Below are 25,515 nucleotides of genomic sequence, written 5' to 3'. Positions count from 1 at the left end.
CAGGCTCTGAATTGGTGTTCCTTCAGCCTCTGTTTTAAACTTTGACTCCCTATTCCCTGCCACGGGTATTCTTGCTCCACTTTTAAAGAAGGAGTGAAGTATTCGCATTTTGGCCATCCCTCTTGAGTTTCATGTGTTCCCTGCATCTAGGGTAATTCAAACATTTGGGCTAATAACCACTTATCAATGAGTGCATACCATGTATATTTTTCTGTGATTGGGTGATGTGGCCCATACATATACAGCCACTCAATTAGATAAGATGGATGAAGGGCATCTGGGTTGTTTCCATGTTCTAGCTATTATAAATAAGACTGCTATGAACATGCTATGGAGCATGTGTCTATGTTATATGTTGGGGCATCTTTCAGGTATATGCCCAAGAGATGTACAGCTGGGTCCTCAGGTAGCTCAAGTCCAATATTCTGAGGAACCTTCAGATTGATTCCCAGAATGGTTGTACCAGTCTACAATCCCACCAACAATGGAGGAGTGTTCCTCTTTCTCCACAATCTTGCCAGCATTTGCTGTCACCTGAGTTTTTGATCTTAGCTATTCTCACTGGTGTGAGGTGAAATCTGAGGGTTGTTTTGATTTGCATTTCCTTTATGACTAGAGATGTTGACCATTTCTTTAGGCATTTCTCAGCCATTCGGCATTCCTCAGCTGAGAATTCTTTGTTTAGTTCTGAACTCCATTTTTTAATAGGGTTATTTGTGTCCCTGCGGTCTAACTTCTTGAATTCTTTGTATATTTTGGATATAAGCCCTATATCTGTTGTAGGATTGGTAAAGATCTTTTCCCAATCTGTTGGTTGCCATTTTGTCCTAACCACAGTGTCCTTTGCCTTACAGAAGCTATGAGATCCCATCTGTTGATTCTTGATCTTAGAGCATAAGCCATTGGTGTTTTGTTCAGAAAATTTTCTCCAGTGCCCATGTATTCGAGATGCGTCCCCACTTTTTCTTCTATTACATTGAGTGTATCTGGTTTGATGTGGAGGTACTTGATCCACTTGGACTTAAGCTTTGTACAGGGTGATAAGCATGGATCGATCTGCATTCTTCTACATGTTGACCTACAGTTGAACCAGCACCATTTGCTGAAAATGCTATCTTTTTCCCCCCCCATTAGATGGTTTTAGCTCCTTTGTAAAAATCAGGTGACCATAGGTGTGTGAGTTCATTTGTGGGTCTTCAATTCTATTCCACTTGTCTATCTGTCTGTCTCTGTACCAAAACCATGCAGTTTTTATCTCTATTGCTCTGTAATACTGCTTGAGTTCAGGGATAGTGATTCCCCCAGAAGTCCTTTTATTGTTGAGGATAGTTTTAGCTATCCTGGGTTTCTTGCTATTCCGGATGAATTTGCAAATTGTTCTGTCTAACTCTCTGAAGAATTGGATTTGTATTTTGATGGGGATTGCATTGAATCTCTAGATCGCTTTTGGTAAAATGGCCGTTTTTACTATATTAATCCTGCCAATCCATGAGCATGGGAGATCTTTCCATCTTCTGAGGTCTTCTTCAATTTCTTTCTTCAGAGTCTTGAAGTTCTTATTGTACAGATCTTTTATTGCTTGGGTAAAGTCACACTGAGGTATTTTATATTATTTGGGACTATTATGAAGGGTGTCATTTCCCTAATTTCTTTCTCGGCTTGTTTCTCCTTTGTGTAGAGGAAGGCTACTGATTTATTTGAGTTAATTTTATCCCCAGCCACTTTGCTGAACGTGTTTATCAGGTTTAGTAGTTCTGTGGTGGACCATTTGGGATCACTTAAATGTACTATTATATCATCTGCAAAGAGTGATAATTTGACTTATTTTCCAATCTGTATCCCCTTGATCTCCTTTTGTTGTCTGATTGCTCTGACTAGGATTTAGAGAACTGTATTGAATAAGTAGGGAGAGAGTGGGCAGCCTTGTCTAGTCCCTGATTTTAGTGGGATTGCTTCAAAGCCCTATACTGGTTTGCTGTATATGGCTTTTACTATGTTTAGGTATGGGCCTTGAATTCCTATTCTTTCCAGGACTTTTATCATGAAGGGGTGTTGAATTTTGTCAAATGCTTTCTCAGCATCTAATGAAATGATCATGTGGTTCTGTTCTTTCAGTTTGTTTATATAATGGATCACGTTGATGGTTTTCCGTATATTAAACCATCCCTGCATGCCTGGGATGAAGCCTACTTGATCATGGTGGATGATTGTTTTGATGTGCTCTTGAATTCGGTTTGCCAGAATTTTATTGAGTATTTCTGTGTCGATATTCATAAGGGAAATTGGTCTGAAGTTCTCTTTCTTTGTTGGGTCTTTGTATGGTTAAGGGATAAGAGTAATTGTGGCTTCATAGAAGCAATTTGGTAGCTCTCCATCTGTTTCAATTTTGTGGAATAGTTTGGATAGTATTGGTATGAGGTCTTCTGTGAAAGGTCTGATAGAATTCTGCACTAAACCTGTCTGGACCTACGCTCTTTTTGGTTGGGAGACCTTTAATGACTGTTTCTATTTCCTTAGGAGTTATGGGGTTGTTTAAATGGTTTATCTGTTCCTGAATTATCTTCGGTACATGGTACCTGTCTAGGAAATTGTCCATTTCCTGCAGATTTTCAAATTTTGTTGAATATAGGCTTTTATACTAGGATCTGATGATTTTTTGAATTTCCTCTGATTCTATAGTTATTTCTCCGTTTTCATTTCTGATTTTGTTAATTTGGACACACTCTCTGTGTCCTCTCTTTAGTCTGCCTAAGGGTTTATGTATCTTGTTGATTTTCTCAAAGAAGTAACTTTTGGTTCTGTTGATTCTTTCCATGGTCCTTTTTGTTTCTACTTGGTTTTTTCAGCTTTGAGTGATTATTTCCTGCCTTCTACTCCTCCTGGGTATATTTGCCTCTTTTTGTTCTACAGCTTTTAGGTGTGCTGTCAAGCTGCTGACATATGCTCTCTTCTGTTTCTTTTTGCAGGCACTCAGAGGTATACATTTTCCTCTTAGCTCAGTTTTCATTGTGTCCTATAAGTTTGGGTATGTTGTACCTTCATTTTCATTAAATTCTAAGAAGTCTTTAATTTCTTATTTTAATTCTTCCTTGACCAGGTTATCATTGAGTAGAGCATTGTCCAACTTCCATGTATATGTTGGCATTCTTCCCTTATTGTTATTGAAGACCAGCTTTAGCCCGTGGTAGTCTGATAGGACGCATGGGATTATTTCTATCTTTCTGTATCTGTTGACGCCTGTTTTATGACCAATTATATGGCCAATTTTGGAGAAAGTACCATGAGGTGGTGAGAAGAATGTATATCTTTTTGCTTTAGGATAGAATGTTCTATAAATATCTGTTAAATCCATTTGGTTCATGACTTCTCTTAGTCTGTCTATGTCTCTGTCTAATTTCTTTTTCCATGATCTGTCCATTAATGAGAGTGGGGTGTTGAAATCTCCTATTGTTATTGTGTGAGGTGCCTTTTGTGTTATAGTAACTTTTCTTTTGTGTATGTTGGTTCCCATGTATTTGTAGCATAGATATTTAGGATTGAGAGTTCATATGGTGGATTTTTCCTTTGATGAATATGAAGTGTCTTTCCTTATCTTTTTTGATGACTTTTAGTTGAAAATCCATTTTATTCAATATTAGAATGGCTATTCCAGCTTGCTTTTCCCAACCATTTGCTAGAAAGTTGTTTCCCAGCCTTTCACTCTGAGGTAGTGTCTTTTTTTTTCTCTGAGGTGTGTTTCCTGTATGTAGGGAGCGGTGTGGTCTATAAAGATGGTGCCGACATCCGGTACTCGATTGTGGTAAACACCCACACAGAACATGTGTTGGCATGCCTCCAGCAGATATCAGGCCGCAGTGATATTCATGCTAATGAGTTATTTCATATTCCACCAATCCCTAGAGGACAAGTATATAGCCATAGCCTGTTATGTATATAAGGCGAGTGACTTTGCTGCTCGGGGTCCCCGTATCAACAACGAGGTGGTCCTGCAACAAAGACTCTTGAGAAGTATCCGACAGTGTTGCCTCTTCCTTGCTGGCCGGGGTGGTCGAGACACCTGTAGGCAGCAGAATGCAGGGTCCTCATTGTGTATCCAGTTTGTTAATCGATGTCTTTTTATTAAGGAGTTGAGACCATTGCTGTTAAGAGATATTAAGGAATAGTGATTATTGCTTCCTGTTATATTCATATTTGGATATGAGGTTATGTTTGTCTGCTTTTCTTCTCTTTGTTTTCTTGCCAAGACGATTAGTTTCTTGTTTTTTCTAGGGTGTAGCTTGCCTCCTTATGTTGGGCTTTACCATTTATTATCATTTGTAGCGCTGGATTTGTAGAAAGATATTGTGTAAATTTGTTTTTGTCATGGAATATCTTGGTTTCTCTATCTGTGTTAATTGAGAGTTTTGCAGGATAAGTAACCTGGGTTGACATTTGTGTTCTCTTAGGGTCTGTATGACATCTGTCCAGGATCTTCTGGCTTTCATAGTCTCTGGTGAGAAGTCTGGTGTGATTCTGATAGGTCTGCCTTTATATGTTACTTGACATTTTTCCCTTACTGCTTTTACTATTCTTTCTTTATTTTGTGCATTTGGTGTTTTGACTATTATGTGACAGGAGGTGTTTCTTTTCTGGTCCAATTTCTTTGGAGTTCTGTAGGCTTCTTATATGCTTATGGGCATCTCTTTCTTTAGGTTAGGGAAGTTTTCTTCTGTGATTTTGTTGAAGACATTTACTGGCCCTTTGAGCTGGGAGTCTTCGGTCTCTTCTATAACTATTATCCTTATGTTTGATCTTCTTATTGAGTCCTGGATTTCCTGTATATTTTGGACCAGTAGCTTTTTCCGTTTTACATTATCTTTGACAAATTTGTCAATGATTTCTATGTACTCTTCTGCTCCTGAGATTCTCTCTTCTATCTCTTGTATTCTGTTGGTGATGCTTGCATGTATGGTTCCTTGTCTCTTCCTTATATTTCTATATCCAGGGTTGTTTCCCTGTGTTCTTTCTTTTTTTTTTTATGATGAATTGATGTTTTTTTTATTAACTTGAGTATTTCTTATATACATTTCGAGTGTTATTCCCTTTCCCGGTTTCCGGGCAAACATGCCCCTCCCCCCTCCCCTTCCTTATGGGTGTTCCCCTCCCAACCCTCCCCCCATTGCCGCCCTCCCCCCATAGACTAGTTCACTGGGGGTTCAGTCTTAGCAGGACCCAGGGCTTCCCCTTCCACTGGTGCTCTTACTAGGATATTCATTGCTACCTATGGGGTCAGAGTCCAGGGTCAGTCCATGTATAGTCTTTAGGTAGTGGCTTAGTCCCTGGAAGCTCTGGTTGCTTGGCATTGTTGTACTTTTGGGGTCTCGAGCCCCTTCAAGCTCTTCCAGTTCTTTCTCTGATTCCTTCAATAGGGGACCTATTCTCAGTTCAGTGGTTTGCTGCTGGCATTCGCCTCTATATTTGCTGTATTCTGGCTGTGTCTCTCAGGAGCGATCTACATCCGGCTCCTGTCGGTCTGCACTTCTTTGCTTCATCCATCTTGTCTAATTGGGTGGCTGTATATGTATGCGCCACATGTGGGGCAGGCTCTGAATGGGTGTTCCTTCAGTCTCTGTTTTAATCTTTGCCTCTCCCTTCCCTGCCAAGGGTATTCTTTTTCCTCATTTAAAGAAGGAGTGAAGCATTCACATTTTGATCATCCGTCTTGAGTTTCGTTTGTTCTAGGGATATAGGGTAATTCAAGCATTTGGGCTAATAGCCACTTATCAATGAGTGCATACCATGTATGTCTTTCTGTGATTGGGTTAGCTCACTCAGGATGATATTTTCCAGTTCCAACCATTTGCCTACGAATTTCATAAACTCGTTGATTTTGATAGCTGAGTATTCCATTGTGTAGATGTACCACATTTTCTGTATCCATTCCTCTGTTGAAGGGCATCTGGGTTCTTTCCATTTTCTGGCTATTATAAATAAGGCTGCGATGAACATAGTGGAGCACGTGTCTCTTTTATATGTTGAGGCATCTTTTGGGTATATGCCCAAGAGAGGTATAGCTGCATCCTCAGGCAGTTCAATGTGCAATTTTATGAGGAACCTCCACACTGATTTCCAGAATGGTTTTACCAGTCTGCAATCCCACCAACAATGGAGGAGTGTTCCTCTTTCTCCACATCCTCGCCAGCATCGGCTGTCACCTGATTTTTTGATCTTAGCCAATCGCACTGGTGTGAGGTGAAATCTCAGGGTTGTTTTGATTTGCATTTCCCGTATGACTAAAGATGTTGAACATTTCTTTAGGTGTTTCTCCGCCATTCGGCATTCCTCAGCTGTGAATTCTTTGTTTAGCTCTGAACCCCATTTTTTAATAGGGTTATTTGTTTCCCTGCGGTCTAACTTCTTGAGTTCTTTGTATATTTTGGATATAAGGCCTCTATCTGTTGTAGGATTGGTAAAGATCTTTTCCCAATCTGTTGGTTGCCGTTTTGTCCTAACCACAGTGTCCTTTGCCTTACAGAAGCTTTGCAGTTTTATGAGATCCCATTTGTCGATTCTTGATCTTAGAGCATAAGCCATTGGTGTTTTGTTCAGGAAATTTTTTCCAGTGCCCATGTGTTCCAGATGCTTCCCTAGTTTTTCTTCTATTAGTTTGAGTGTGTCTGGCTTGATGTGGAGGTCCTTGATCCACTTGGACTTAAGCTTTGTACAGGCTGATAAGCATGGATCGATCTGCATTCTTCTACATGTTGCCCTCCAGTTGAACCAGCACCATTTGCTGAAAATGCTATCTTTTTTCCATTGGATGGTTTTGGCTCCTTTGTCAAAAATCAAGTGACCATAGGTGTGTGGGTTCATTTCTGGGTCTTCAATTCTACTTTCATTGGTCTATCTGTCTGTCTCTGTACCAATACCATGCAGTTTTTATCACTATTGCTCTGTAATACTGCTTGAGTTCAGGGATAGTGATCCCCCCTGAAGTCCTTTTATTGTTGAGGATAGCTTTAGCTATCCTGGGTTTTTTGTTATTCCAGATGAATTTGCAAATTGTTCTGTCTAACTCTTTGAAGAATTGGATTGGTATTTTGATGGGGATTGCACTGAATCTGTAGATTGCTTTTGGTAAAATGGCCATTTTTACCATATTAATCCTGCCAATCCATGAGCATGGGAGATCTTTCCATCTTCTGAGGTCTTCTTCAATTTCTTTCCTCAGTGTCTTGAAGTTCTTATTGTACAGATCTTTTACTTGCTTGGTTAAAGTCACACCGAGGTACTTTTTATTATTTGGGTCTATTATGAAGGGTGTCGTTTCCCTAATTTCTTTCTCGGCTTGTTTCTCTTTTGTATAGAGGAAGGCAACTGATTTATTTGAGTTAATTTTATACCCAGCCACTTTGCTGAAGTTGTTTATCAGCTTTAGTAGTTCTCTGGTGGAACTTTTGGGATCACTTAAATATACTATCATGTCATCTGCAAATAGTGATATTTTGACCTCTTCTTTTCCGATCTGTATCCCTTTGATCTCCTTTTGTTGTCTGATTGCTCTGGCTAGAACTTCAAGAACTATATTGAATAAGTAGGGAGAGAGTGGGCAGCCTTGTCTAGTCCCTGATTTTAGTGGGATTGCTTCAAGTTTCTCTCCATTTAGTTTAATGTTAGCAACTGGTTTGCTGTATATGGCTTTTACTATGTTTATGTATGGGCCTTAAATTCCTATTCTTTCCAGGACTTTTATCATGAAGGGGTGTTGAATTTTTTCAAATGCTTTCTCAGCATCTAATGAAATGATCATGTGGTTCTGTTCTTTCAGTTTGTTTATATAATGGATCACGTTGATGGTTTTCCGTATATTAAACCATCCCTGCATGCCTGGGATGAAGCCTACTTGATCATGGTGGATGATTGTTTTGATGTGCTCTTGAATTCGGTTTGCCAGAATTTTATTGAGTATTTTTGCGTCGATATTCATAAGGGAAATTGGTCTGAAGTTCTCTTTATTTGTTGTGTCTTTGTGTGGTTTAGGTATAAGAGTAATTGTGGCTTCGTAGAAGGAATTCGGTAGGGCTCCATCTGTTTCAATTTTGTGGAATAGTTTGGATAATATTGGTATGAGGTCTTCTATGAAGGTTTGATAGAATTCTGCACTAAACCCGTCTGGACCTGGGCTCTTTTTGGTTGGGAGACCTTTAATGACTGCTTCTATTTCCTTAGGAGTTATGGGGTTGTTTAACTGGTTTATCTGTTCCTGATTTAACTTCGATACCTGGTATCTGTCTAGGAAATTGTCCATTTCCTGAAGATTTTCAAATTTTGTTGAATATAGGTTTTTATAGTAAGATCTGATGATTTTTTGAATTTCCTCCGAATCTGTAGTTATGTCTCCCTTTTCATTTCTGATTTTGTTAATTTGGACGCACTCTCTGTGTCCTCTCGTTAGTTTGGCTAAGGGTTTATCTATCTTGTTGATTTTCTCAAAGAACCAACTTTTGGTTCTGTTGATTCTTTCTATGGTCCTTTTTGTTTCTACTTGGTTGATTTCAGCTCTGAGTTTGATTATTTCCTGCCTTCTACTCCTCCTGGGTGTATTTGCTTCTTTTTGTTCTAGAGCTTTTAGGTGTGCTGTCAAGCTGCTGACATATGCTCTTTCCTGTTTCTTTCTGCAGGCACTCAGAGCTATGAGTTTTCCTCTTAGCACAGCTTTCATTGTGTCCCATAAGTTTGGGTATGTTGTATCTTCATTTTCATTAAATTCTAAAAAGTTTCAATTTCTTTCTTTATTTCTTCCTTGACCAGGTTATCATTGAGTAGAGCATTGTTCAATTTCCACGTATATGTGGTCATTCTTCCCTTATTGTTATTGAAGACCAGTTTTAGGCCGTGGTGGTCCGATAGCACGCATGGGATTATTTCTATCTTTCTGTACCTGTTGAGGCCCGTTTTTTGACCAATTATATGGTCAATTTTGGAGAAAGTACCATGAGGAGCTGAGAAGAAGGTATATCCTTTTGCTTTAGGATAGAATGTTCTATAAATATCCGTTAAGTCCATTTGGCTCATGACTTCTCTTAGTCTGTCTACATCACTGTTTAATTTCTGTTTCCATGATCTGTCCATTGATGAGAGTGGGGTGTTGAAATCTCCCACTATTATTGTGTGAGGTGCAATGTGTGTTTTGAGCTTTAGTAAGGTTTCTTTTACGTATGTAGGTGCCCTTGTATTTGGGGCATAGATATTTAGGATTGAGAGTTCATCTTGGTTGATTTTTCCTTTGATGAATATGAAGTGTCCTTCCTTATCTTTTTTGATGACTTTTAGTTGGAAATTGATTTTATTTGATATTAGAATGGCTACTCCAGCTTGCTTCTTCTGACCATTTGCTTGGAAAGTTGTTTTCCAGCCTTTCACTCTGAGGTAGTGTCTGTCTTTGTCTCTGAGGTGTGTTTCCTGTAGGCAGCAGAATGCAGGGTCCTCGTTGCGTATCCAGTTTGTTAATCTATGTCTTTTTATTGGGGAGTTGAGGCCATTGATATTGAGAGATATTAAGGAATAGTGATTATTGCTTCCCGTTATATTCATATTTGGATGTGAGGTTATGTTTGTGTGCTTTCCTTCTCTTTGTTTTGTTGCCAAGACGATTAGTTTCTTGCTTCTTCTAGGGTATAGCTTGCCTCCTTATGTTGGGCTTTACCATTTATTATCCTTTGTAGTGCTGGATTTGTAGAAAGATATTGTGTAAATTTGGTTTTGTCATGGAATATCTTGGTTTCTCCATCAATGTTAATTGAGAGTTTTGCTGGATACAGTAACCTGGGCTGGCATTTGTGTTCTCTTAGGGTCTGTATAACATCAGTCCAGGATCTTCTGGCCTTCATAGTTTCTGGCGAGAAGTCTGGTGTGATTCTGATAGGTCTCCCTTTATATGTTACTTGACCTTTTTCCCTTACTGCTTTTAATATTCTTTCTTTATTTTGTGCGTTTGGTGTTTTGACAATTATGTGACGGGAGGTGTTTCTTTTCTGGTCCAATCTATTTGGAGTTCTGTAGGCTTCTTGTATGTCTATGGGTATCTCTTTTTTTAGGTTAGGGAAGTTTTCTTCTATGATTTTGTTGAAGATATTTACTGGTCCTTTGAGCTGGGAGTCTTCACTCTCTTCTATACCTATTATCCTCAGGTTTGATCTTCTCATTGAGTCCTGGATTTCCTGTATGTTTTGGACCAGTAGCTTTTTCCGCTTTACATTATCTTTGACAGTTGAGTCAATGATTTCTATGGAATCTTCTGCTCCTGAGATTCTCTCTTCCATCTCTTGTATTCTGTTGGTGAAGCTTGTATCTACAGCTCCTTGTCTCTTCTTTTGGTTTTCTATATCCAGGGTTGTTTCCATGTGTTCTTTCTTGATTGCTTCTATTTCCATTTTTAATTCCTTCAACTGTTTGATTGTGTTTTCCTGGAATTCTTTCAGGGATTTTTGCGATTCCTCTCTGTAGGCTTTTACTTGTTTATTAATGTTTTCCTGTGCTTCCCTAAGTGTGTTCAGGTCTTTCTTGAAGTCCTCCAGCATCATGATCAAATATGATTTTGAAACTAGATCTTGCTTTTCTGGTGTGTTTGGATATTCCATGTTTGTTTTGGTGGGAGAATTGGGCTCCGATGATGGCATGTAGTCTTGGTTTCTGTTGCTTGGGTTCCTGCGCTTGCCTCTCGCCATCAGATTATCTCTAGTGTTACTTTGTTCTGCTATTTCTGACAGTGGCTAGACTGTCCTATAAGCCTGTGTGTCAGGAGTGCTGTAGACCTGTTTTCCTCTCTTTCAGTCAGTTATGGGGACAGAGTGTTCTGCTTTCGGGCGTGTAGTTTTTCCTCTCTACAGGTCTTCAGCTGTTCCTGTGGGCCTGTGTCTTGAGTTCACCAGGCAGCTTTCTTGCAGCAGAAAATTTGGTCTTACCTGTGGTCCCGAGGCTCAGGTTTGCTCGTGGGGTGCTGCCCAGGGGCTCTCTGCAGCGGCAGCAACCAGGAAGACCTGTGCCGCCCCTTCCGGGAGCTTCAGTGCACCAGGGTTCCAGATGGTCTTTGGCTTTTTCCTCTGGAGTCCGAGATGTGTGTGCAGGGAGCAGTCTCTTCTGGTTTCCCAGGCCTGTCTGCCTCTCTGAAGGTTTAGCTCTCCCTCCCACGGGATTTGGGTGCAGAGAACTGTTTATCCGGTCTGTTTCCTTCAGGGTCCGGCGGTGTCTCTGGCAGGGGTCCTGCCGCTCCTGGGCCCTCCCCCACGGGAGCCCAGAGGCCTTATACAGTTCCTCTTGGGCCAGGGATGTGGGCAGGGGTGAGCAGTGTTGGTGGTCTCTTCTGCTCTGCAGCCTCAGGAGTGCCCACGTGACCAGGCGGTTGGGTCTCTCTCTCACCGGGTCTGGGAGCAGAGAGCTGCTGTGGGCCGGGATCCGCGGGTGTGGGACTTCCGGTAAACACAGAACGTGCCCGGTCCTAGAGAAATTCTGCTTCCGTGTGTCCCAAGCTCACCAGGCAGCTTTCTTGCAGCAGAAAATTTGGTCTTACCTGTGGTCCCGAGGCTCAGGTTCGCTCGTGGGGTGCTGCCCAGGGGCTCTCTGCAGTGGCAGCAACCAGGAAGACCTGTACCCTGTGTTCTTTCTTGATTGCTTCTATTTCCATTTTTAATTCCTTCAACTGTTTGATTGTGTTTTCCTGGAATTCTTTCAGGGATTTTTGTGATTCCTCTCTATAGTCTTCTACTTGTTTATTTATGTTTTCCTGCTTTTCTCTAAGGTAGTTCTCCATGTATTTCTTGAAGTCCTCCAGCATCATGATCAAATATGATTTTAAATCTAGATCTTACTTTTCTGGTGTGTTTGGATATTCAGTGTTTGCTTTGGTGGGAGAATTGGGCTCCGATGATGCCATGCAGTCTTGGTTGGTTTCTGTTGCTTGGGTTCCTGCGCTTGCCTCTCACCATCAGATTGTCTTTGGTGTTACTTTGTTCTGCTATTTCTGACAGTGAGTAGACCATCCTCTAAGCCTGCATTTCAGGAGTGCTGTAAACCTGTTTTCCTGTTTACTTTCAGCCAGTTATGGGAACAGAGTGTTCTGCTTTCCGGCATGTAGTCTTTCCTGTCTACTGTTCTTCCGTTGGTCCTGTGGGCATGTGTCCTGAGTCCACCAGGCAGATCACTTAGAGCAGATAAGTTGCTCTTACCTGCGGTCCTGAGGCTCTAGTTGCTCCGGGGGCTGCTTTTGAGCTCTCCATGAGGGCAGCAATCAGGAAGGCCTGTGCTGCCTTTTCCTGGAGCTCCCATGCACCGGGCTCCCAGATGTTGTTAGGTGTATTCCTCTGGAGTCACAAATGTGGGCAGAGTGTAGTTTCTTCTGGTTTCCCATGTGTGTCTGCCCCTCTGAAGTTTTAGCTTTCCCTTTCACGGGATTTGGTTGCAGAGAACTGTTGTCTGTTTCCCTTCAGGTCCAGGCAGTGTCTGGACTGTGGGGGACCTTCTGCTCCAGTGCCCCTATCTTCCGGTTCCCAGAGGCATTATACAGTTTCCTCTTGGGTCAGGGATGTGGGCAGGGGTGGGCATTATTGGTGTTCTCTCCCACTCTGCATTCTCAGGATTGCCCACCTCTCTGTGTGGTGAGCTCTCTCTCCCAAGGGGTTTGAGAGCATTGAGCTTATATCCATGATTTAAATAGCTTATATTTCCTGTCTATAAAAGTGTTAATTGTTGTATTTGTATAATTCTTTTATAATGAACTCTAAATTAGTTAGTGAAAAAATTTAACATATACATTGTAAAGATTTCTTAAACATATTTCTACAAAAGAAAAATGTTTTTAGGCAGCTATCAGTGAATGGTGTATTGTCCGATCATTCATGATGACATGTAAAATAAAATCATTCAAAGTGAACATAATGTACAAGGAATATCTGTAATATCACTCATTAAAATGAAACATAGAATTATTGTTAAATATCTGCCACTTGCAAATCATGTAAGCCTTCTCACTCACCTTCTTCATTTCTATAGAAGGACTGAATGCCGTATGAACACCATAATTTTTCATATAATCCATGTTGTCAACTAAGAACATTTCATTAATTTTAAGACAAACCCTGCAAAGTTTTAGGCAGTATCTATAGAAATGTTATCTAAGGAGAACTCATGTTAGAAATATATTTTTTCTCTTTGTCATGAAATAGGAGCCCTTTTGTAGTTCATTTAGCCTTTTAATCTCAATTTCGGGATTTGCAAAATCAACATTTTATATAGACTGTAACTGATAATAACTCAGTTACCTTAATGTACTATTGTAAATATATCTCCATAATTAGTACATAATTGTTCTCCGAAGATCCTATGTATTCTTCCTCAGCCCTCTGTACACCATGGTCATATTGCTTACATGATGTCCTAATCCCAGCAGTTTCTAAGAAGAATATTACTGGACATTTTCAGGATATTACATCTCATTTCTCTTCCAAGTGTTTTGGAAGTAAGAAGATGCTTCAGTCTCAGGAAAAGGTTGAAATAGCTAAAAAAGATGTCCAGTGAAGGAAATGATTCAGTTAATTTTTTTTTCATTTAATACCTTTGGGTTTTTTTTTTAAGTTTAATTCTGTTTTATTTTTCCAACGTGATTCTTCTCCTGTCCTTATGAAAACACCTCTTTACATGTGCTTTGGTTCAGGTCATGGCCCAGTTCTAGCAGGCCCAAATCATGTTAGGGGTGCTTGGTCTTTCCGGGCTTCATGAGATCAATTCATGACTATTGCTATGAATCCTGCAACTCATGCAGTAGTGTCCTGGGTATTCTTTCAAATGATCTGAACTATGTTCAGTTGTCAAACAACAGATATGATACTCTTTTACCGTATCCACTGAAGGCATAAATATCCTGCTCATCTTTTAGAGTACAGTCATTGATTGCTCTTGAATGTTATATGAGCTGTTTTCTGTTGTCTACTTAACTATTCTACTTCATTCATTATTTGTTTAATTTAGGTATCTGAAACTTAGTCAAAGTTTTAGAATTTAAGGCATCAAAATATGTTTTGTCCTGATAATTTCCTAACACTTGTTTTTTAATCGACTTATGATCCTGTAAAGTTTTATCTGATAGATTATAAATTGTAATATCACTATATTACTGTGTATTCTATGCAGTCCAATTTGAAATATTTATAAAACAATTGAAATCACATAAAATTTTTAAAGAAAATATTGAAGCACTTCAAACTTTATTGACTCTTAAATGTTGAAGTGATGCAAGTTTAAATTGCACAGTAGAAGATAATTTAAAATTATCGAAACACTCTACATATTTTAAACATTCTTCAGTGGGGAAAATGACTATACTCTGAAAATAGCAGTGAGGGTGTAAAATGAGAAAGCGCAAGTGCTCTATGAGAGAGTGATGGAGGTCTTGTGCTTGCATAGCATAATGCAACTGAAAATTACTGAAGTGTTTCAAGTGCTCTGTATTTTCAGAAGAGATTTTCATGTTTCCTCCTCAGAGTGATTCAAATATTTGAATAATTTCACGATATTGCATTCGTGCATTGGGCCCTGATGATTATTTTAGAAGTCTCTGAAAATATTAAACTTCAGAAAAAAGTCTTAAAAATGTGAAATGTTTGGAGATCTTTGATCTCAGATAACCCAAGCAAGCTTATATTTGAAGTCAAGACACAAAGTTTTACCAAATATTCAGTAAATGTGATTTTTGTGTAGAAAATCACATGGAAAATCACATGGAAAGACCAGGACAGAAAATACTTTTGTTTTGCCCCAGATTAATATGGATACAAATTTAAATTTAAAACATTAGGCAAACTTGAATTTTTATAAGGATTATGAACATGCAAATATTTGATAACATAATTATATGTTCTAAAGCCATTATGATACATCTCAGTTTTAAAATGAGCATTGGCATACTATCCTTCTGGCCAGCACTTTCTGCCAGGGCAGATTGCCAGCTAGTCTGATCCCCTGAAGACACCAGATCCTGAAGTTCTCTCAAGAATTCTGCTGAGCACAGGAAAATTGATCATAAGCTTGTCTGTTCCCCTGAAGACACCACAGCCTGAGGGCATCCCAGGAGTTCCTCCACACACAAGGCAAATGGGGAACTGACACCACACTCTGAAGACCTTCCAGGGGCTCTGCTGCATGCAAGGCAACTGAACCAACAGTCTGAAAGACTCCCTGCAGTTCTGATGCACAGAGGGAAACTAAAAGCATAGTCCAAAGGTCTACCTGGAGAACAGCTTCAAACATGGTGGCAGCTTGACTGCTCTTCTGAAGACCCAACAGTCTGAAAGCCTCCCAGAAGACCTACTGCAGACAGGACAACAAATCAGCAGTTTCTCTGCCCCTCTGAAGAACCCAAAGTTGGATGGTACCACAGGAGTTCTGCTATAGCCAGGGCCAAAGACCTACCAAGAGATCTGAAGCAACCAAGAGAAAAGAGGCAGACTCAAGACAGACACCCAGACCAACAAATACCAGGCATAAAAATATAGCAAGAGGCAAGAGGAAGACCATAAGCAACAGAAGCCAATATACTTGGGTACCATGAGAACCCAGTTAACCCACCACAGCCAGCCCTGAATACACTAACATACATGAAAAACAGGAGGATGACCTAAAATTCTGCTTCCTGAAGATAATAGAGTTTTTAAGGAGGATATAAATAACTTATTGAAAGAAGTAGAATAAAACACAGCTAAGGCAGAAGCACATCAAGAGGAAACAAATAAATCCCTTAAAGAAATACAAGAAAACACAACAGGTGAAGGAATTCAATAAAGTGATTCAAGACCTATAAGTAGAAACAATAAAGAAAACACAAATGGAGGTAACCCTGGAAATGGAAAACCTAGGAAAAAGGTCAGGAATTACAGATGAAAGCATCACCAACAGAGTAAAATAGATAGAAGAGAGCATCTCAGGTGTAGAAGATACCTTAGAAGAGACTGACCCAACTGTCAAAAATAATTCAAAACATAAAAACCTTCTAATCTAAAACATCCAGAAAATCCAGGGCACAATGAAAAGACAGAATCTAAAAATTCATAGGAATAGAGGAGAGTGAAGATTCCTAGCACCAAGGACTCGAAAATATCTTCAACAAAATTATAGAAGAAAACTTTCCTCATGTAAAGAAAGAAATAGCCAAAAATTTACCAGAAGCCTATAGAACACCAAATAAATGGGACGAGAAATGAAAATCCTCACATAATAATCAAAACATTTAATGCACAGAACAAAGAAAGAATATTAAAAGCTGCAAGGGAAAAGGGTCAAGTAACACATAAGGGCAGAACTATCAGAATTATAACAGACTTCTCAACAGAGACACTAAAAGGCAAGAGATGTCCTGCAGATGCTAGAGAACACAAATGCCAGCCCAGGATACTATACCCAGCAAAACTCTCAATAAATATGAATGGAGAAAGCAATATACACCAGGACAAAACCAAATTCAAACATTATCTATGTACCAATCCAGCCCCACAGAGGATTCTAGAAGGAATACTCCAACACAAGGAGGGTACCATCACCAAAGAAAAACAAGATATTAATAATCTCACAACAAAACCAAAATGAGAGGACACCATGCACATAATATCTACAAAAACAAACATAACAGGAACTAACAATCATCTGTCTTTAATATCTCACAATATTAATAGACACTACTCACATACAAAATGACATAAGCTAACAGACTAGATAGGTTAACAGGATCCACAACCTTTTGCATACAAGAAATAGACCTCAATAACAGACAGACACTATCTGAGAGCAAACAGGTGGAAAAAGGTCTTCTTAGCAAAGGTTCCTAAGAAGCAAGCTAGAGTCACCATCCCACAATCCAAAAAAAAAAAAAATGTTCAACCACATGAGATGCGAAAGAACACTTCATACTTCATATTCATCAAAGAAAAAATCCAGCAAAATAAAGTTTCAATTCTGAACATCTATGCTGCAAAAGAAAGGTCACCCACATTCATAAAAGAAACTTAAGCTCAAAACACACATTGAATCACACAGTAATAGTGGGAGACTGCAATACTCCACTCTCTCTAACAGACAGGTCATTGAAATAGAAATTAACGGACACAGTGAAACTAATAGAGGTTATGAACCAAATAGATTTAACAAATATCTACAGAACATTCTACCCTAAAGCAAAAGAATATGTTTTCTTCTTGGCACCTCATGGTGCCTTCTCCAAAATTAATCATATAATTGGTCACAAAACAAGCTTCAACTGATAAAATAAGGTTGAAATAATCCCATGCATCCTATAAGATCACTATAGCCTAAGCCTGGTCTTCAATAACAACAAAAACAACAGAAAACCCATATACCCATGGAAAACGAGCAACGTTTTACTAACTGATAACTTAGCCAGGGAAGAAATATAGAAAGAAATTAAAGACTTGTTGGAATTCAATGAAAATGATGACCTAACATACCCAAACATATGGGAAAAAATAAAGGCAGTGCTAAGAGGAAAATTTAAAGCACTAAGTGCCTTGGTAAAGAAATTGGAAGACCCTAAACTAGCAACTTAACAAACACCAGAAGCTCTAGAATGAAAAGAAGCAAACTCATTCAAGAGGAGTAGAAGGCAGGAAACGGTTAAGCTCAGGGCTGAAATCAACCAACTATAAACAAAGACAACTATATAAAAAAATCAAAAAAACCAAAAGGTTATTCCTTGAGAGAATTAACAAGATAGATAGACCCCTGACCAAACTAGTTAAAGGGACCAGTATCCAGATTGAGAAAATCAGAAGTTAAAAGGGAGACATAACAACAGAAACTGAGAAAATTAAAAAATATTCAGATCCTGCTAAAAAAAAAAAAAACTTATACTCAACAAAACTGGAAAACCTAGATGAAGTGGATGATTTTCCAGACAGCACAAATAAACTATCTAAAGTGGTCCATATCCCCTAAGGAAATAGAAGAAATCATTAAAAATCTTCGGACCAAAAAAAAAAAAAAGCTGATGGCTTTAGTACAGCATTCTACCAGACCTTCAAAGAAGACCTAAAAGACCTAATACCACTATTCCTCAAACTATTTTATAAAATGGAAAGAGAAGGAACACTACATAATTCATTCTATGAAGCCATAATTACTCTGATACCTAAATGACACAAGACCCAACCAAAAAGGAGAATTTCAGAACAATTTAGCTTATGAATATTGATGCAAAAATACTCATTAAAATTCTTGCGAACTGAATCCAAGAGCACATTAGAGCCATAATTTTACCGCAATCAAGTAGGCTTCATCTCAAGGTTGCAAGGTTGGCCCAATATATGAAAATTTATCAATGTACTATCTTATATAAAATCTCAAAAGAAAAAACATCATGTGATGTCCTTAGATGTTGAAAAAGTATTTGACAAAATACAATACCCCTTCATTTTAAAAGTATTGGGGAGATCCAAAATTTAGTGCACATACCTAAATATAACAAAAACAATGTACTTCAAACTAACAGCCTATATCAAATTAAATGGAGAGAAACTTGAAGCAATCCTACTAAAATCAATGACAAGACAAGGATGCCCACTCTCCCCATGGCAATTCAATATACTACTTGAAGTTCTACTAGTACAATAAGACAACAGAAAGATATAAAGTGGACACAAACTGGCAAAGAAGAAGTAAAGGTATCACATTTTCCAACTGATATGACAAAATCCATTAACAACCCTGGAAATTCTACCAGAGAACTTCTACAGCTGGTAACAACTTTAGCAATGTGGCTGGATATAAAATTAACTCACACAAATCAGCAGACCTACTTTATGCAAATGATAAACAGGTTGAAAAAGAAATTAGGGAAACTACTCTTTTCACAATAGCCACAAACAATATAAAACATCCTGGGGTAACTCTAACCAAACAAGAAAAGATCTACATAACAAAGCCCAGGTCCAGACAGGTTTAGTGCAGAATTCTATCAGACCTTCATAGAAGACCTCATATCAATATTATCCAAACTATTCCACAAAATTGAAACAGATGGAGCCCTACCGAATTCCTTCTATGAAGCCACGATTACTCTTATACCTAAACCACACAAAGACCCAACAAAGAAAGAGAAGTTCAGACCAATTTCCCTTATGAATATCGATGCAAAAATACTCAATAAAATTCTTGCAAACCGAATCCAAGAGCACATCAAAACAATCATCCACCATGATCAAGTAGGCTTCATCCCAGGCATGCAGGGATGGTTTAATATATGGAAAACCATCAACGTGATCCATTATATAAACAAACTGAAAGAACAAAACCACATGATCATTTCATTAGATGGTGAGAACGCATTTGACAAAATTCAAAACCCCTTCATGATAAAACTCCTGGAAAGAATAGGAATTCAAGGCCCATACCTAAACATAGTAAAAGCCATATACAGCAAACCAGTTGCTAACATTAAACTAAATGGAGAGAAACTTGAAGCAATCCCACTAAAATCAGGGACTAGACAAGGCTGCCCACTCTCTCCCTCCTTATTCAATATAGTTCTTGAAATTCTAGCCAGAGCAATCAGACAACAAAAGGAGGTCAAGGGGATACAAATCAGAAAAGAAGAAGTCAAAATATCACTATTTTGTGATCCCAAAAGTTCCACCAGAGAACTACTAAAGCTGATAAACAACTTCAGCAACGTGGCTGGATATAAAATTAACTCAAATAAATCAGTAGCCTTCCTCCACACAAAATAGAAACAAGCCAAGAAAGAAATTAGGGAAACGACACCCTTCATAATAGACCCAAATAATATAAAGTACCTCGGTGTGACTTTAACCAAGCAAGTAAAAGATCTGTACAATAAGAACTTCAAGACTCTGAAGAAAGAAATTGAAGAAGACCTCAGAAGATGGAAAGATCTCCCATGCTCATGGATTGGCAGGATTAATATAGTAAATATGGCCATTTTACCAAAAGCGATCTACAGATTCAATGCAATCCCCATCAAAATACCAATCCAATTCTTCAAAGAGTTAGACAGAACAATTTGCAAATTCATCTGGGATAACAAAAAACCCAGGAGAGCTAAAAATATCCTCAACAATAAAAGGACTTCAGGGGGAACCACTATCCCTGAACTCAAGCAGTATTACAGAGCAATAGCGATAAAAACTGCATGGTATTGGTACAGAGACAGACAGATAGACCAATGGAATAGAATTGAAGACCCAGAAATGAACCCACACACCTATGGGCACTTGATTTTTGACAAAGGAGCCAAAACCATCCAATGGAAAAAAGATAGCATTTTCAGCAAATGGTGCTGGTTCAACTGGAGGGCAACATGTAGAAGAATGCAGATCGATCCATGCTTATCACCCTGTACAATGTTTAAGTCCAAGTGGATCAAGGACGTCCACATCAAACCAGACACACTCAACTAACGGAAGAAAAACTAGGGAAGCATCTGGAACACATGGGCACTGGAAAAAATTTCCTGAACAAAACACCAATGGCTTATGCTCTAAGATCAAGAATCGACAAATGGGATCTCATAAAACTGCAAAGCTTCTGTAAGGCAATGGACACTGTGGTTAGGACAAAACGGCAACCAACAGATTGGGCAAAGATCTTTACCAATCCTACAACAGATAGAGGCCTTATATCCAAAATATACAAAGAACTCAAGAAATTAGACCACAGGGAAACAAATAACCCTATTAAAAATGGGGTTCAGAGCTAAACAAAGAATTCACAGCTGAGGAATGCCGAATGGCTGAGAAACACCTAAAGAAATGTTCAACATCTTTAGTCATAAGGGAAATGCAAATCAGAACAACCCTGAGATTTCACCTCACACCAGTGAGAATGGCTAAGATCAAAAACTCAGGTGACAGCAGATGCTGGCGAGGATGTGGAGAAAGAGGAACACTCCTCCATTGTTGGTGGGGTTGCAGACTGATACAACCATTCTGGAAATCAGTGTGGAGGTTCCTCATAAAATTGGACATTGAACTGCCTGATGATCCAGCTATACCTCTCTTGGGCATATACCCAAAAGATGCCCCAACATATAAAAAAGACACGTGCTCCACTATGTTCATCGCAGCCTTATTTATAATAGCCAGAAGCTGGAAAGAACCCTGATGCCCTTCAACAGAGGAATGGATACAGAAAATGTGGTACATCTACACAATGGAATATTACTCAGCTATCAAAAACAATGACTTTATGAAATTCGTAGGCAAATGGTTGGAACTGGAAAATATCATCCTGAGTGAGCTAACCCAATCACAGAAAGACACACATGGTATGCACTCATTGATAAGTGGCTATTAACCCAAATGCTTGAATTACCCTAGATGCCTAGAACAAATGAAACTCAAGACGGATGATCAAAATGTGAATGCTTCACTCCTTCTTTAAAAGGGGAACAAGAATACCCTTGGAAGGGAATAGAGAGGCAAAGATTAAAACAGAGACTGAAGGAACACCCATTCAGAGCCTGCCCCACATGTGGCCCATACATATACAGCCACCCAATTAGACAAGATGGATGAAGCAAAGAAGTGCAGGCGGACAGGAGCCGGATGTAGATCACTCATGAGAGACACAGCCAGAATAGAGCAAATACAGAGGCGAATGCCAGCAGCAAACCACTGAACTGAGAATAGGACCCCAGATGAAGGAATCAGAGAAAGAACTGGAAGAGCTTGAAGGGGCTCAAGAGCCCATATGTACAACAATCCCGAGCAACCAGAGCTTCCAGGGACTAAGCCACTACCTAAAGACTATACATGGACTGACCGTGGACTCTGACCTCATAGGTAGCAATGAATATCGTAGTAAGAGCACCAGTGGAAGGGGAAGCCCTGGTTCCTGCTAAGACTGAACCCCCAGTGAACTAAACTGTTGGTGGGAGGGCGGCAATGTTTGGAGGGTGGGGAGGGGAACACCCATAAGGAAGGGGAGGGGGGAGGGGGATGTTTGCCCGGGAAACCGGGAAAGGGAATAACACTCGAAATGTATATAAGAAATACTCAAGTTAATAAAAAAAAAAAACAAAAACAAAAACAAAAAAAAAAAAACAAAGACTTCAAGAATCTTAAGAAAGAAGTGAAAGACAATGGAGTGATCACCCATGCTCATGGATTGGGAAATTTAACCTAGTAAAAGTGGCCATCCTACCCAAGACAATCTACCGATTCAACACAATTCCCATCAAAACCCCAACATAGTTTTTCAAAAACATATAAAGAACAATGGAATAGGAAAAAGTCCCAGAAATAAATCTGCACACTTATGGACACTTGATCTTTGACAAAGTACCAAAATATAAAATGGAAAAAAAGCATCATCAATAAATGGTGTTGGTCTAGCTGGTAGTCTGTATGCAAAAACATGAAAATAGATCTGTATTTGTCATACTGCACAAAGCTAAAGTCCAAGTTGTCAAAGATCTCAACATAAAACCAGATACACTGAATCTAATAGAAGTGAAAGTGGGAATGAGCCTTGTTCTAATTGGCAGATGAGGAACTTTTCTAAACAGAACTCCAAACTGAGGGACTAAGATCAATAATTTATAAATTAAAAAAAAAGAAAAGAAAAAGAAAGAAGAAAGAAGAAAAAGAAACAAAAGAAAGGATTAATAAATTGGACCTTATGAAACCAGAAATCTTCTCAAAGGCAAAGGATATAGTCAATAGGACAAACTGGCAGCCTACAGATTGGGAAAAAAATCTTCACTAACCCTACTTCCAATACAAGGCTAATATCCAAATCATATAAATAGCTCAAGAAACTAACCAGAAAAAAAAAAAACAATCAAAAAAATGGTACATAGTACTAAATTGAGAATTCAAAACAGAGGAAACTTGAATGGCTAGAATCACTTGAAGAAATGTTTAATGTCCTTAGTCATCAGCGAAATGCAAATTCAAAACCTAAAGTGACTGTACATGTTTGTCAGGATGTGGAGAAAGAGAAACACTCTTCCATTTCTGGTAAAATTGCAAACTTGTCGACTACTCTAGAAATCAGTCTGGAGTTTCCTTAGAAAATTGGAAATAGATCTACCTGAAGATTTAGCTACAACACTCTGGGGCACATACCCCCAAAATTCTCCACCATGTCACAGGGCACATGTTCCACTATGTTCGTAGCAGCTTTATTTGTGATAGCTATAAGCTGGAAACAACCCAGATGTCCTACAACAGAAGAATGGATACAGAAAATGTGGTTCATTTATACAATGGGATACTACTCAGCTATTAAGAATGAGTACATCATGAGCTTTGCAGGCAAATGGATTGAACCAGAAAATATCATCCTGAGTGAGAAAACTCAGACCCAAAATGATATGCATGGTATGTACCCACTAGTAAGTGGATATTGTCCAAAAAAATGTACAAAATATCCAGGATACAGTCCACAGAACTCAATAAGAAGAAAGGTCCAAAAGTAGACACTTCTATACCACTTGGGAGGAAAAAGAAAACAATCATAGGAGGGTGAGTAGTAAGGAGGTACATTGGTGGGAAAGGGGAACATGATCAGGTCTTGGCTGGGGAGAACAAGCCTAAAGTCCTGAGGGCCTGCAGAAAGAATGGAAACAGACAAACTTGGGAGGTAGGATGTGGGAGGGTACTACATAATTTACCAGATACCTGGGCGGTGAGACTCTCAGGACTCAAAGGGAGTACCCCTTAGATGAAATGTCCTACAGAGGGGAGAGGGAAGTTGTATAGTCCACTTCCAGCAGAAACATATAGCATCAAGTGAGGGAAGGGTTTGCCATCCCATAGTCAAAAATTATGACTTATAATTGTTCCTCTCTGAAAGACCTGCAGAGACAAACATGGAGAAGAGGCTGAGGAAAAGGAGGGCCGGTAACAGGCCCAAATTAGGATCCAGTTCAAGGGGAGGCCCCAAGGCTTGCCACTATTACTGAGGCTATGGAGTGCTCACAAAACAGGCCTATCATGACTGACCTCCAAAAGACCCAGCAAGCAGCTGAAAGAGTCCGATGCAAATATTTACACATAACCAATGGAAAGAAGTTGCTGACCCCTGTGGTTGAATTAGGTAAAAGCTGGAAAAAATTGAGGAGGAGGAGGACAACCCTGTAAAGGACCAGCAGTCTCAACTAACCTGAACCCCAGAGATCTCTCAGACCACCAACCAGACAGCATACACAGGTTGATATACTCCCAACACATACAGAGCAGAGGACTGCCATATCTGGGCTCAGTCAGAGAAGATGCACCTAACCCTCAAGAGGTTGGAGGCCCAAGGGAGTTGGGAGGTCTGCGGCGTAAAGAGTTGTGTGGGGTCATCTTCATGGAGATGAGAGGAGAGGGTATGGGATGTGGAACAGTCAGAGGGTGGAGTGGAATGGAGTAAACCTGGACCATAAGAAAAGATTAAATAAAATTAAAAAAATTGAGCAGTGGCAATGTACTATTAATATTGTTAATGCAGAATCGTCAAATGATTCTATGAACTTGTTTTGGCTTTAATTCTATGGATTATTTAACATGAATTTATATAAGTTAAAATCATGTGCCTCTTGCTATAAATATAGATTATCCATAGGTGCTTGTAGACATGTTCTTATTTGGCACCTACCATGTTGAAAACTCACTTATCATAGAACACCAATGGGACATCTGTTCCCATATAGGTAGAAAGAAAATAGAAATTTCAAAAGGGATTATTATTATTTTCTGATATTTTTTCCTGAATAGTATGTGAAGGATAGCTATGGTATCCTGTGTTTTATGGCTATTATCCATTTGTGAATAGATATTATGCATGTCACTTTCTGTCTGTCTCAGGATAATATTATCAAATTCCATCCATTTACATGTAAATTTCATGATGTCTTTGTTTTAATAGCTGAATAGATGCACTACAATTATTTTAACCATTTTTCAGTTGAATAACTTCTAGGTTGTTTTCAGGTTCTGGATATTATGAATAACGTTTCTATGAACATAGCTGAGCAAATGTCTTTGTAATATAGTAGGGAGTCTTTTGAGTATATGCCTAGGAGTGGTGTCAGTGGTTCTTGATTTAGAATTATTCCAAATTTTCTAAGAAATTGCCAAATGAATTACCAAAGATTTTGTGCAAGTTTGCACTCCCACTGGTAATGGAGTAATGTTTCCCTTGCTCCGCATTCTTGCCAACATGTGCTGTCACTTTTGCTTTAATTTTAGCCATTCTGAAGAGTTTAAGGTTGAATCTCAAAGTCATTTTGGTTTGAACTTTTTTGACAACTAAGGAATTGAATATTTATTTAAGTACTTCTTGGCCATTTGAGTTTCCTCTGTTCAGAGTTCTCTGCTTAATTTTAATTCCTCTTCTTTAATTGGGCCATTTGAATGTCAATGTTTAATCTCTTGAGTTCTTTATATATTTTGGCTATTTGTCCTTGGTCAAATGTAGGTTTGGTGAAGAACTTTTCCCATTCTATAGGTTACCGTTTTGTCTTATTGATGG

This window comes from Rattus norvegicus, chromosome 2 (genome assembly GCF_036323735.1).
Source record: "Rattus norvegicus strain BN/NHsdMcwi chromosome 2, GRCr8, whole genome shotgun sequence".
Taxonomy (NCBI): Eukaryota; Metazoa; Chordata; class Mammalia; order Rodentia; family Muridae; genus Rattus; species Rattus norvegicus.
This window is presented reverse-complemented; position numbering follows the sequence as displayed.